General features: G+C 38.5%; 1 long non-coding RNA gene across 1 annotated transcript; it reads left to right on the top strand.

The window, feature by feature from the left end:
• Positions 1 to 7,026, top strand: LOC129526964 (uncharacterized). Its single transcript, XR_008671786.2, has 3 exons — positions 1 to 232; positions 4,460 to 4,576; positions 6,800 to 7,026. It is a non-coding gene; the product is annotated as an uncharacterized lncRNA (long non-coding RNA).
• The last annotated feature ends 8,357 nt before the right edge of the window (positions 7,027 to 15,383 follow it).

Below are 15,383 nucleotides of genomic sequence, written 5' to 3'. Positions count from 1 at the left end.
AAGTTAGAATGGCTATAGAATATAAAGCACTATCTAAGAGAAGTATAATGCAAGCCATGTGTGTAATTGAAATTTTTCTAGTAGCTATATTAGAAAGGTAAAAAGAACGAGGTACAATTTTATTTTTATTTTTTTAGACAGGATCTCACTGGGTTGCATAGGCTGGTCTCAAACTCCTGGACTCAGGCTCAAGTAATACTTGCCTCAGCCTCACAAAATTCTGGAATTACAGGTATGGGCCACTGTGCCTGGCAATAATTAATTTTAATAATATATTTAACCCAGCATATCCAAACTAATTTCTACATGTAATCAGTAGTTTAAAAATTATTAATGAGGGCCAGGTGCGGTAGCTAATGCCTGTAATCCCAGCAATTTGGCAGGCTGAGGCAGGCGGATCACAAGGTCAGGAGTTCGAGACCAGCCTGACCAATATGGTGAAACCCTGTCTCTAATAAAAATACAAAAAAAATTAGCTGGCCATGGTGGCATGCGCCTGTAGTCCCAGCTACTCAGGAGGCTGAGGCAGAAGAATCTCTTGAACCCGGGAGGCGGAGGTTGCAGTGAGCGGAGATTGTGCCACTGCACTCCAGCCTGGATGTCAAGAGCAAGACTCCATCTCAAAAAAAAAATTATTAATGAGGTGTCTTACATTACTTTATATATGTAAGTTTTCAAAATCTGCTATGTATTCTACACTTACAACACATGTCAATGCAGGCTAGTCATATTCCTGGTGCCAATGGCTGCCATATTTGATAATGCAGATCTGAAGAAAGTTGTACAAGTGGCTAATGGCTACGATACTGAGTAGTGCAGATCTAAAGAAAGTTGAAGTTTGTAGTGGAAAAAGGGATAGTGTAAGTGGTTTGGCACTAAGGTTGTGAATCATGTAAAGATGTTGCACATCTTTTAATGTGCTGCCAAAGTAGGAAGCATGAGTTGTGCTTGTGAAAGGAAAATATCTTGGACCCCAAAATCACTAAGAGAAACTCCAGCTGGAAGCTGCTTAGGGCAAACCCGCCTCCCATTCTATTCAAAGTTACCCCTCTGCTCACTAAGATAGATGCATATCTGATTTGCCTCCTTTGGAAAGGCTAATCAGAAACTCAAAATGTAACTGTGTCTCACCTGTCTGTGACCTGGAAGCTCCTTCCCAACTTCAGTCTTCCGGACTTTGCTTCAAGTTGTCCTGCCTTTCCAGAATGAACCAATGTACTTCTTACACATATTGATTGATGTCTTATGTCTCCCTAAAATGTATAAAACCAATCTGTGCCCTGACCATTTGGGGCACATGTCATCAGGACTTTCTGAGGCTGTGTTATGGGCGTGTGTCCTCAACCTTGGCAAAATAAGCTTTCTAAATTAACTGAGACTTGTCTAAGATTTTCTGGGTTCACAGGCTTGTGATTTACAATGGACCATAAGGTGTAGGAATAAATAATTTGAGACAGTGTTGATGGCAAGCACAAACTGAGTGGCTTAAAACAATGAAATTTCTCAAATTTACAGTTCTAGAGGTGAGAAGTCTGAAATGAGCCTCACTGTGCTAAAATCAAGGCATCAGTAGGACATGTTGTCACAGGGTGAACCTCAAAACTGGGGCTCAGCCTGGGAGGCCACATGGCTTCTTGGCTTCACACAGAAACGAATTCAAGATTGAGCCAACAGAGTAAAGTGAAAGCAAATTTATTGAAAAGTAATGGAATAAAAAGTGTGGTTACCCCATAGGCAGAGTAGCCCTGAGAGCTGCTGGTTGGCTATTTCCACGGTTATTTTTGATCATAGCTAAACAAGGGGTGGACTCTTTATGAATTTTCTGGGAAAGGAAAGGGGCACGGAATTCCTGGAATGAGGGTTCCTTCCGTTTTTCGACCATATCTTTCCACCATAACTTTGGGATGTTGCCTGGCATTTGTAAACTGTCTTGGCAGCTGGTGGAAGTGTCTTTTAGCATGCCGATACATTATAATTAACATATAATGAGGAATGAGGACGACTAGAGGCCGCTTTCGTCACCATCTTGGTTCTGGCTGATTTTGGCTGGCTTCGTTACTGTATGTTGTTTTATCGGTGGGGTTATTGTGACCTGTGTCTTAAAAACCAAGTCCTGCTGAACTCCTATTTCAATGTGATTGTTACCAAGTTAGTGAAGAGGAGATTTGGGTCAGGGAGGTATGGCAGGGAACCCGATCCCACAGGCCTTGTGGGCCATTGTAAGGGCTCTGAGTAAGATCTGAGCCACTGGAAGGGCCTCAGCATATGAATAATGTGATGTGACACATTTAGTTTCTTTTTTTTAATTTTTTTTTTGAGACAAGGTCTCACTCTGTCACCCAGGCTGGAGGGTAGTGGCATGATCATAGCTCACTGCAGCCTCAATCTACCCAGATTAAACAGTCCTCTTGCCTCAGCCTCCTGAGTAGCTGGGACCAAAGACACGCATCACCATGCCCAGCTAATTTTTAAATTTTTTGTAGAGATAGTGTTTTGCTTTGTTACCCAGGCTGGTCTTGAACTACTGGGCTCAAGTGATCCTCCCGCTCAGCCTCCCAAAATGCTAAGATTACAGGCATGAACCCTATGTGTGACCTGACATATTTTAAAGGGCTCTCTCTGTGTTACGATTAAGAACTGTAGGATGCAAAGGTAGGGCAGAGAGGGAGACCAGTGAGGAAGCTCTTGTAATAGCCTGAGTGAAAACAAGAAAAAGGAAACCTGGTGATAGGGGCCCAGGTAGTTGTAGTAGAGGTGGTGAGCGGTGGTAGCATGTTGTTGGATATATTTTAAAGGTGGAGTTGATAGATTTCCTCATGGGATGGATGTGAGCTGGAGAAAAGAAAGGACGACATAACGATTCTGTTTTTTGCTTCAACAACTGTAGGAAAGGAGGTGCCAGTGATTAAGAAGAGAAAACTGGTATAGGGTAGGCCTGGCTCCTCTCCAGCGCATAATAATGTAGTAAATATGTGCACCACTGTGATCAATCCAAGTACCACAACTCTGTGAGGGGGCATTAATGGACTCCATTTTCCAATGAGGAAATTCAGATTCAGGAAGGTAAGGGTCTTGTGCAAGTTAACACAGCCAGTATAAATTAAATTTGGTGCTGAAACAAGGACTTACTGGCTGGTCCTGTAGTTCTCACAAGCTCTCAGGCTTGCCTCAGCTTTTCACAGTTGATAGCACCACAATAAAGATACAAACAGGCCTCTAATGTCCTCTTATTGTTCATGACCTGACCTAACTACCTTATTTTACTTATCTATTTATTTATTTGGAGATGGAGTTTCACTCTTGTTGCCCAGGCTGGAGTGCAATGGTGCGATCTCAGCTCATTGCAACCTCTGTCTCCTGGATTCAAGCAATTCTCCTGCCTCAACCTCCCGAGTAGCTGGGATTACAGGCATGCACCACCATGCCTGGCTAATTTTGTATTTTTAGTAGAGACGGGGTTTTGGCATGTTGGTCAGGCTGGTCTAGAACTCCTGACCGCAGGTGACCCACCTGCCTTGGCCTCCCAAAGTGCTGGGATTACAGGTGTGAGCCACCTCACCCGGCAGACCCAACTACTTTAGCTCCTCCCACATATCTTACCAATTTGCTGCAAATTATCTTTTCTCACCTTGTGATTCATAGTCCCTTCTGGCCCCCTCAGACCTGATTCTAGGCACTACTTGCCAGATAATAATCTTTTACCTTGTCATGGTTTCTTACAGACTACGCTTCTTTGGAATCTACTGGGGTTTCTTGATTGGTAACTGGATATTTTAAAACACAGACTTAATAGGGAGCATGTGTCTCTGCTTTTACAGTTTGCATGTATAATTTAAATCTGGGTTTTTATATTCATATACAACCTTGGGAAAAGTTTTTTAAAAAGATTAGTTTGTATACATATTTTATTCATATAGCAATTTTGCTGGGTCTGAGCTTTGAATGAGGGTGATATCTTTATGATCATTTTAGCTTCTCATAGATTTAACTTGACAGTATAAAGCTTAAAAAATCAGGCAGTTACCAAACAATTATATTAGGTGATAATTCTTAACTACAGAAAAAGATGAATCGCTAGGTTTTTTTTATATGGAATTTTTTCTCTAGAGATGAGTATTTGCTACCAGATAGTTAGCAACTTGGCAGAGAAGCAATAAGGTGACACAACCCAAAGAGAAGATAAAACTTTGCAATTGGAGGTGAATCTGAAAGGCAAGCTAGAATAGCCTGAAATAGCAATGTGAATCTGAAACTAACATTTGATATTCATTAGGTTAATTTTCACTGAACTTCCTGAGATATACTCTTTATTCAATGAGATAAACTTGTGCAATTTTTGACTTATGAATAGTTGAATGCAATTATTACTTGGCGCTTAAGACCAATAATTACATTATTACTTGGTCTTAAACACCAAGTAATAATTGCATTCAACTATTCCTTCATTCAATAATGCTAGGCACTATTCTGAGTGTTGGAAGATATAGCAGTGGACAAAACTGATAAAACATCTCTGCCTTCATGAAGACTAATGAGGAGACATGTGCCCAGTGACAAAGTTTAGGGTCAAGAACAGGTGAGTCCGGGGAAAGAAGAGGACTTGTTTGACTGTGGTTGGGATTCTGTGGTGGAAAGCTTTAAAGAAATGGTGAGGGACAGGGAGGCAGTTAAAATGAGAGTTCTGGGGGTGAGACAGGATGTCAAGATGGAAGGTCCCCAGCCTCCAGAGTAGAGCTCAGGCTAAGCACTTCCTCTTCCCAGGGGAAAAAGAACTTAAGATCTAGTCAGTGGAAAACAACTTAAGATCTACTCAGTGTTCATTAGGTATTTATTGCATTTTAAAAAGTTAATTTTTTTCTTCATGCCCAGAGAACTTATTTTATACAAATTTTTGTTTTATGAAGGACTTAAACAGAATTTTCTATCAAAGACTGCTGAAAGATTGAATTGTAGAAATATTGGAGGCTAGTTGTGTTATAGTGTGAGGGAGCTGTTTAAAGATACCAAATATAGGGTGGGGATAAATGAATACTTTTTTGAATGGAAAAGAATAGATTTTTTGTGCTCTTAGTAGTCAGAAGAACACAGGATTTTCAATACAGATTAGTTCCGTGATCTTTCCCCTTCTTTGAAAGAAGCAGCAAAAAACATGCAGGGCAAGTCATGACACAGAAGGCATTGGTGTTGTGTCAGTGCTTCTTCAATAATTTTGCCAGGTGCCCCAAGTTCATAGATTACATTAAATTCTTTCAGTATTCAGTTGGAAAAGAGAGGGGTTTCAAATGGAAGAAAATTCTTACAAAACTTTATAGGTTAAAGTAAGTTATACTGCAAAGCAAGCCTTTAAATAGAGAAATATAAAGGTAACATAATTTGGAAGAAAATAATGCAAGCTATTGTTAGCATTAGATTAAAAAAATGAAGTACTAACAATAATATTTAAAAAACAAAAGCCTCTACATTTAAAAAAATCTCCAAAGGCTAATTGTACATAGACAAGATTATAGCTGTAATCTACGAAGTCATGCAATTTTAAAGTAAGGACTCAAAATTACACAGGCTACCTTGTTCAAAGTTACCAGCCACATACCAGGACAGGAATGAATCTCAGATTCATTACAGCTGATTTTCTGGAGACGCTTAATTTTAAGCTGCCGCAGCTGAAACAATGCCAGAAACCATTAGGAATTACATGTCTTGAAAGCCAAACAATAAACATAGTTTTATTATTGGGCAAATCCATGCTTAAACAAAGTAAGGAGAGCAGAGCTAGAAAGAGAAAAGAGGCAGGATCTTGGTAGAAGATTGAGTAGCCCTAAAAGAAGGGGAGGGAATTTTTATATATTTATTTGGGGAGCTAGATAAAAGGAATTGACCTGCTGAGCACAGGCTTAAAAGATTTTGAATTTTTAGCATCTAAAGATGAATACTAAGAAAAACGAGGGTACAGATGATTAGTGTATAAAACCAAGAAGAATATGGACCAAGCCTGGAATATTTTTAAGGGAGTATTTGCATTCTGAGGATTTGTAACCTAAGTGAGAACCATCTGACTAAGTCTTTGGCTCACAATAGCTATTGGCTCATCTGGGCAACTCCTCTCATACTTCCATTGAAGCCAAAGTGTATTAGGTCCACAGTTTAACATATTTTAAAAGTAGGGCTTAATTGGAAAACATTTACTGAGTACTTGAGATGTGCTTGACCCTGTGCTTAGCACTGAAGATATTGAGATAAATGGAGAAGTCTCCATACTCCAGGAACTCACAGACTAGTTAGGGAGACAGGATGGTAGATAGTGGCAGTGTGATGAGAGCTGTAATAGAGGCATACACATGATTCTATGGAAAAACAGAACTATCACTTAGCTAAGATTGGGTGAGGACTGGGGTTGATGAGAGAGGTTCCTGGATTAAATGGCGTGAGACTGATGAGTGACTTGAAATTAGCCTGCAGATGGGAATGGGTAGGTTGGAGAAGCTGGAATGTGTTACTAAGAGAAATTGGATTAAGACTCAGCTAAAAAATACCAAGTATCTACTATGTTCCAGGTGATTTATACACATTATCTAATCTCTTACATAAGACTCATATGAGATTCTGATTTCATAAATGAGAAAGCTGAGGCTCAAAGAGATTAAATGGCTTGCCCATAAAGTGGAAAAAAAACATGTTTTAAAGTCCTCTTTTAGTCCACAGTGTCTCCACTTTTAAAAAAGATATAGTTAAAGCTAATCTTCTAGCCCAGTTTCTCTTAGTGTCACTATGAAAAATAAAACTCTGTCATTATTGTTTGCAGGGATGTCTGGCCTCACTTTGGATAATCTGGACCTTTTCTGCTGCAAGCATACCGCTAGATAGAAAAGAGGAGCTGTGAAACATCTCCACATTTCCCTTCCCTAGTGGGAAGCTTATTGTTTCAGAGTCAAGAACTTGGTTCCAGGCTACAATCCCATGGCTACCATTCTCTAACTGTTACTTTGCACTTCTAAGATGTGTTTTTTTAAAATATGATTAATAATGGTGCCTAACTTGTCAGGCTGTTGTGAGAATCAAAAGAGAAAAATAAATGTAAGCTGCTTAATGTATTGCTGGCACATAGAAACTGCTCGAGAAATATTGGCGATTAAAGTGTTATACACTTTAAAGTGAACAGGCAAATTCACTTCCCTAAACTCAAGTTTCACTCATTGATTTGAACCTTGGTTGACATTTCATCTTCTCTGAAGCCTACACTGTGGTTGTAGGCTGTGGATGAAACAGAAACTGACCACAGGGGTCAGGGCCAGGGCTCTGCCAGAGAAGCCAGCTAGATAGAAACTCAATTTTGATGCCACTGTGGAATACTATAGGCACATTTCTATTTGAGATGTGGGTGACTACCTAGTCAAGAGCTGAGAGAGGGATGAGACAATGAAGTAAAGAAGTGGAGGGAAAAAGAATGTGGAGAGGGAAGGAGAAATGGGATGACCTGGCTGGATACAGATGCAGATGAAGGGCAGATAGAAAGAGAGAAGAATGAGATAGGTAAATGAGAGTGGAAGAGGGATAGGGAGAGAGAGAAGAAGGAGGAGGAGGAGGAAGAAGAGGAAGAAGAGGAGAAGGAGGAGGAGGAAGAGGAGGACGAGGATGAGAGTGTGATGGGGGAGAAGGAATCCAGAGGAATGAAAGATCCAAGAGATAAGGCAACATACAGTTTTTAAAAAATCTCTGCAGGTGTAGCTAGGTGTCTGTTACATGAAACTTACTCTTCAGAGGCATTTGCTTTGTAAATTTGTGAGTCATGGAGTAGAAAAAGGAAGTTGACAAAATGACAAGTGCTTCCTTTCTCTCCTTGAAATAAAAATTGGAGATTCTGAGAAGGCACCCATTAAAACCAGTTTTTCTCCATTTTTTGGCTTCTCTATGAGCTTTGTTCCATTTCACTGGTGGTTATTGTCCTGATATGTCTTAGATTTCCATCTTGTTTGAACCATAGATCATGAAAGGTGAGCCCATGAAATTAAACTTTTGTTAAAAAGTGGAAGAACTTCAGAATTGGAAGACCCCCTCCATGCAGTAATCTCTTCAACAGCATATTTGGCAGATGATCATCCAGGTCCAGTATGGGTATCACTACTGGCAGAGTTCACAAAAATCAGACCATCCTTTATTGGGTAAGTCTAACAGCTATACAATTTTCAGTTGCACTAAAGTTTGCCTTTTGGTAACTTTCACACATTGAGCTTAATGTCACCAGCCAAAGCAACTGAAAAGTGATTTCCCGTTTCTTCCTGACAGATCTTTAAATACTGGCTAGTCTTTTAAATTGTTCTTCCTTTTGATGATTTAAGACCTTTCCTCATTCTGTAGGGCCTCTTCTAGGAAGGTTGTAATTGTAAATGTTCTTCTTCAGTCAAAGTGCTCAAAACAATACAATATGAAACATCATAGTGGACAATTCATGGCAACAAGGCGGAGTAAGATAATAGAGACTGCCCACCCATCCCAATGCATACTTCAAAGACTTGTAAATACTGAGTGAAATGTAATCTAAAGATTTAAAACAACACAGCTGAGCTCAAGGGAGCCTTCCTATAACAAAGAGAAGTATTAAATAGTGAGCAGACAGAGCAGCAGCTCACGGTGTCTTGGTACTGGTTTTGCCTAGGTGCTGGGGACTGAGTTTCTAATGTCCATGAAGGGACAGAAGACTTTACCTTGGGATAGTGGGAGGTGACACTCTGCAAAAGAGGTCCCCTAAAACTATATCCTCTAATAAGTGTAAAGTCTATTACAAAGGGACAAAAAACCTTTGCCCACTGGTCCTGGGAAGTGATGAGAAAAATTGCTAGGGCTCTGAGTTAATGAAAAAGAAAAAAAAAAAAAGGATCTGGGAGAAATGAAAACCCCAGGCCTGTAATATGCACTGGTTTGGGGGCCTCAGTATTTTGTTGTTTTCATATGGCATGAACCAAAAGCTGAGAAACACAAGAACAGGTCCAGAGCCATTGTCATTCCTAGGGCCCTGGCAGAAGCAAATGCAAAATAGTTCTACATGGACTTTTTCATAACCTAAAGGATGATACTTCCACAAGGGAAGATAATGATAAAACATTAATAAAAATATCTATGAAGATGAGGACACAATAGAAAGCACAAGTTACATTGGGAAAAAGAGTCAACAGATACAACAAGATAATTCACATCCCAATAATTAAGGGTAATAAAGCAATATGAAAGAGGTAAGTATGCTTAAAATGTTTATTGACCAAAAGAAAGGAACAGAAACCATAGTGAAAAAGAAGACAGTATGATAAAAATAACAGAAAGATGTTTAAAAAATCATATTTTCAAGAAGTGAAAAATATTGACAAATCAATGGACAAGTTAAAAATAAATAACAGATCAGGGATAGTTGATGGTAAATTTAACAAAGTAGAAGATAGCTCTGAAGAAACTACTCAAAAATGCATTGAGTGATTATCCTAGTCCATTTTTTTGTTGCTATAACAGAATGCTTGAGACTGTCAAATTTATACAGAAAAGAGGTTTATTTAGCTCACTGTTCTACAGTCTGGGAAGTTCAAAATTGGGTGGCTGCATCTGAGCTTCTGGTGAGTGCTTTGTGCTGGGTCAAAACATGGTGGAGACATGGAAGGGGAACTGGGCATGTGCAAAAATGGGCAAAACATGATAGGCAACCTTGCCTTATATGAACCTCCTCTTGCAGGAACGAATCTATTTCCACGAGAACTAACCTAGTCTCATCAGAAAGACATGAATCCATCTTAATGATTTTATAATTCTAAAATTATGTCTTAAAGGTGCTACCTCAAAACACTGCCACATTGGGGACCAAGTCTCAACATGAGTTTTGGTGGGGACAAGCCATATTCAACCCATAGCAGAGATAAACATAAGGAAATTATACAGTGAAGCTAAAGAGACGTAGAAGATAAAATGGCAAAGCAACCATTAAAACAATGAGAAAAATCACAAAACTAAAGAAAATTTTGGGGTTTAATTCTAAAAAGTACAACTACTCTTGGGTTAATATATGAAAACATTTTTGGTTGGGGTCATTACAAACAAGGTAGTTGTGAACATTCTTGTGCATATCTCCTGACACACGTAGACATGCATTTATGTATGTACTCAGGAGTGGAATTGCTAGGTCAGACTTCAAATAAACAATCTAATGATGCACCTTAGAGAACTACAAAAGCAAGAACAAACCAAAGTCAAAATTAGTAGAAGGAAACAAACAGTAATAATCGGAGCAGAAATAAATGAAATTGAGACTAAAAATCATACAAAAATCAATGAAATGAAAAGTTGTTTCTTTTAAAACGTTAAACAAAATTGGCAAAACTTTAGCTAGACTACCTATGAAAAAAAGAAAATACCCAAATAAATAAAATCAGAGGTGTGAAATTGCTAGGTCAAATCTAGACTAGATTGCTGTTTGATATATATAGTTTTTATTTCAGTTTATGGTGTATAGTAGGTCTCTATCCACTGTGGATCTACAGAAGTGGTGTGAGACTCTTTGATCCAATTTTAGATTCTCTGACTCTGCTATATGACCTTAGCCTATAGGGCACATTTCTTCTTTGGTTACCTGTAGAACATATAAAGAGTATATCTACAGTGTTCATAGCTCCCTAGGCTTCTATCTTATCCAGCAATGCTTGCTATGCTTTTGATATTGTCATGTTACCCCAAATACTGCGTCTACATGCAGAAACATTCTCCACATATCCTCCCCCTACAAACATGCTTGCACTCACTATCTATATGTTTTAGATTTGATTCTCCTAGGAAAGGAAGTTTCCTGTTTCTTCAGGGCTGAAGCTCTGCTTTCCCTCACTCTATCCTACTTCCTTCATCTCAAAAATATGTATTGAGTGCCTAAATTCTCCCAGGAACTATTCTAGGTGCCGAAGACTGCAGTGAACAAAACCAAGAAAGTTTCCTGTAGAGTCTTTTTTTTTTTTTTTTTTTTTTTGAGACAGAGTCTCACTCAGTCACCCAGGCTGGAGTGCAGTGGCGAGATCTCGGCTCACTGCAAGCTCCACCTCCCGGGTTCACGCCATTCTCCTGCCTCAGCCTCCCCAATAGCTGGGACTACAGGCACCCGCCACCACGCCCGGCTAATATTTTGTATTTTTAGTAGAGACGGGGTTTCACCGTGTTAGCCAGGATGGTCTCGATCTCCTAACCTCGTGATCCGCCTGCCTCAGCCTCCCAAAGTGCTGGGATTACAGGCTGAGCCACTGTGCCCAGCTTCTTGTAGAGTCTATACCAGGATTAAATAAGAAAATGGCTATAAAGCACTTACAATAGTTGCAGATGTAGGATATATGCTTGGAAATTTATCTGTTTAACAAATGTTTATTGAGTTCTTCTTCTTTTTTTTTTTTTTTTTTTTTTTGAGGTGGAGTCTTGCTTTGTCACCCACGCTGGAGGGCATTGGTGCGTTCTCTGCTCACTGCAACCTCCATCTCTCAGGTTCAAGCAATTCTCCTGCCTCAGCCTCCCGAGTAGCTGGGATTATAGGCACATGCCACCAGCTTGGTTAATTTTTGTATTTTTAGTAGAGACAGGGTTTCACCATATTGGCCAGGCTGGTCTCAAACTCCTGACCTCTGGTGATCTACCTGCCTCAGCCACCCAAAGTGCTGGGATTATAGGCGTGAGGCACCATGCCCGGAAGAGTATCTATAATGTTCTAATCAGTGCAGTAGGCACTGGGAACAGAGTATTAAGACCAGAGGCAAGAGATCAGTAAATAAACATGCAACATAAATGAGCCACTTAATTTCAGATAGTGATATGGGTGTATAATTCACATAAATCAGTGAGAGCAAACAAAAAGTAGTTTGGAGATCAATGGGAACGTTTTATTTTAGAAACTTAAATCAAGCCAGCCAACTGAACAGTATGGCTAGGAGTAAAAAAAGAATCAAAATGTAATGCTGGTCGTTAAAAGAGAACTAAGCAAATCAACATATGGCAATCAGAACCAATCAGAATACAATCTAGAGAGACAGGGGACTTTGATGCCAGGCAGCTAATCAGGAGTAAGCAGGTGACACCCATTATTCCTCTCACTAATAAAATGAAAAAAAAATACACTGCCCTCATATTACTTGGGCTTCTTATACCTTAACTGTTCAATGACAATTTGTATCTGTAGCTATTTTTACTCAAATCATTTGTAATTCTTTGATTCTAGTTCTGTCTTCCTCCCATCCAAGAAATTCTTATGCTCTCCTCCAGCTGCGATGGCCCAGGATTATAGAATACCAAAAGAAAAGAAACCACACCATTCATATCACTGAAACACCTCCTCAGAGGGGAAGGTGCAACCTCAGAATGCAGCTATGAGGAATAAAATATGCTGGACCAGGAGTTAGAAGATCAAAATTCCAGTTCCATCCCCGAATCATTAACTGTGTGCTGCTTTGGATTTAGTTTCTCTTTGATTTAGTTTCCTCATTTACAAATTAAGAATAGTAATCCCTGTCTCTCATAGTTGCTGTGGGGATTAAACAAAATGGTATATGTGAAAGGTCTTTGGAAACTAAAACTACTTTAAAAGTGAAGGAAGTGATTAGTAGTCTAAGGGCATAGATCACAGCCAGTCCCTGGGAAAAGCAGAAAGTACAGTGGATTGAGTTTGCTCCCACCCTGGGCTTTTTCTTAAAATGTTTTTAACAGCTTTATTGAGATATCATTAACATATACAAATTGTATATGTTTAAGGCATAGAATTTGGTATTTTGATATTTGTATACATCGTGTTAAATTAAATTTGACCTAAAGCTGCCTCTGTATGTAGTGAAGTATAACCTAACTTAATATGTAAACAAACAGCAACACAACTTAACAGTATACTCTTATGACAAGTAACCAGCAGGGCGTGGTGGCTTATGCCTGTTATTCCAGCACTTTGGGAGGCTGAGGCGGGTGGATCACTTGTGATCAGGAGTTCTAGACCATCCTAGACAATATGTTGAAACCCCATCTCTACTAAAAAATGCAAAAACAGTTAGCCGGGCATGGTGGTGCATGCTTGTAGTCCCAGCTACTTGGGAGGCTGAAGTGGGAGGTGGAGGTTGCAGTGAACTGAGGTTGTGCCACTGCACTCCAGCCTAGGTGACAGATCAAGACTCTGTCTCAAAAACAAACAAACAAACAAACAAACAAACAAACAAACAAGTAACCAAGCCTCAGCCAATCATAGCAGCCAATTATAGGCTGCAAACTGCTCAAACATGTTGAAATAAGGCAAATGCGGAGCTGTAACCAATCAGGCTATTTATGTATGTAATTTCCTTTTTCTTTCTATAAATACTGCCTGTCAATGTTGCTGGGTGGAGCTCTCTCAATCTTCAGTGGTTCAGGGTGCTGCCCAATTCATGAATCATTTCCTTGCTCAAATAAACTCTGCTAAATTTAATTTGTCTAAAGATTTTCTTTTAATAGATTGGTGTAAGAAGTGGGATCTGAAGTAGATGTCTAGTAACCAACAGGAGCACTGAGTTACCAAGTAAAGGTACTTGCTAGCATTCAATGTGCCCATTGATCTCTCATAGCAACTGGGATCTGGATAAGTTCTTTCCCAGTTTCAACCTCCGTGGAACTGTGTTGTGTCCTCTTCAACTTTATCTGAGGAATTTTTACTGAACTGTATCCAGGATCAGATTGTATCTGATAACTAACTGGATTGGTTCCAATTAGAGACCTTGGGTAAGTACCTTTTGAAATGAGTTCCTCCAAATCTAAGAAGCCTAGGACTCCATTTTTTGGGACAATAGCTAATGTTTTGTACAAAAATTATGAGCCCAGAACCTGTGCATTTTTGGAAAAACTGGTTAATTTTATTAAGAACAACTTAGAATTACAGTCACCACAATGTGGAAGTTTTAACCTAGTTAAAAATATTCACTTATGAGGTGCATTAGGAAAGAAAGGATCCAAAATGCCAAAAAAGAAAGGTGATACATTCTTTAATTGGTGCACAGAAGTATCTAAACATTTAAATTAAATCAAAGTTTCCCTCTTTAAAAGGTTCCTTAAAAAAGGCAAATGAAAACAAATCTTAAAAGTCTTTTTAATAATTATTAGTCAAAAGCTTTAGCCATCTGTGCTGGAAATCTTGTTCTTTGGTCTAGAAAAACAATTTGAGCCTAGATACTCTTTAATAAATTAGTGTGTTTGCATTATTGTACCTGGCACATGGCTAAAATTTTTGAATAAAAGCTCTAAGGTCTTTTTCTGTCTAGATGTTTATGTATGTGAATGGAATTCTTTATATGTTTTTCTAAAACTTGAGCATTAATATAAAAATACATTGATACAAAACTAGAACTTGGTCCACCTGTTAAAACAGCACAACTTTTTTGCAGTATTTATCTGCTCTAAATAGGAAATTGGGAAAGGTCTTCCTTTACCTTTTGCATAATTGGCCCAAAAAACAAAGATTCCATGTTTTACCAAGATAATTTCCTTTGCTTTATGTTGTCTTTTTCAGGTTTTTCATTACTTAAGAACGCTGAGCCTTCTCTACTAAAAGAGCTCAGGTTTTTCTATAACTATGTAACTTTCTATATTTGTCTTTGAAGTCTTTTAATATTACCTTGGTTAAATAAATGAATTGTTCACAGTGACCTGTGATCCTATTTTGATCAAATATTTTAACTCTTTGATATTTTTGATAAACTTCTAAAATCAAATTCTAAATTAATTCTTTTTCTGGACCTCAAATAAACTTTGGTATTTTCAAGATGAACTTTTGGAACTTTTCAAAGGAATACCTCTCCTGATAAAAAGAGAGATACTAAAATAACTGGGCTTATTTGACATATTAAATTATATGGGAAGCATTGTCAAATAATAAAAGTAATGCCAAATTTTCTTTGAGCCCTATTTGCATAGATATGTTATTAATGTGTTTCAGAAACTGTATAAAGTTTATAGAAATCTAATAGTCCTAGTATAACTCTAACAGTTATAATTCTAGTTATTATCTTAAAATGTTTTATGCAACAGAAATAACCAAAACACTTTGTCAATTGAATCATTATTATAATGAACTGTCATCATATCTTTAACCATGGACATTTCAGGTCTTGTCATTCACAGGTGGTTAATTGTTTACTCTGATACTTTCCTAACTATAAGCCTAAAGTGTTTCATCTTCATGGAGATTAATGAAAAATACTCTAACAAGTACAGGTTTCTGATAACTTCAAGATCATACCATTGGACTGGGCAAGAACTCCCAGAACTTTAGTGGAGCAAGTGACTGGTTCACAAAACTAACCCAATATCAGGCAGAACAAGAATTAATTAAATACCAAGGAAATGACCTGGTGGATTTTCCTACTAAGTCA

The sequence above is a fragment of the Gorilla gorilla genome, chromosome 1 (assembly GCF_029281585.2).
Source record: "Gorilla gorilla gorilla isolate KB3781 chromosome 1, NHGRI_mGorGor1-v2.1_pri, whole genome shotgun sequence".
Taxonomy (NCBI): Eukaryota; Metazoa; Chordata; class Mammalia; order Primates; family Hominidae; genus Gorilla; species Gorilla gorilla.
This window is presented reverse-complemented; position numbering and strand designations above follow the sequence as displayed.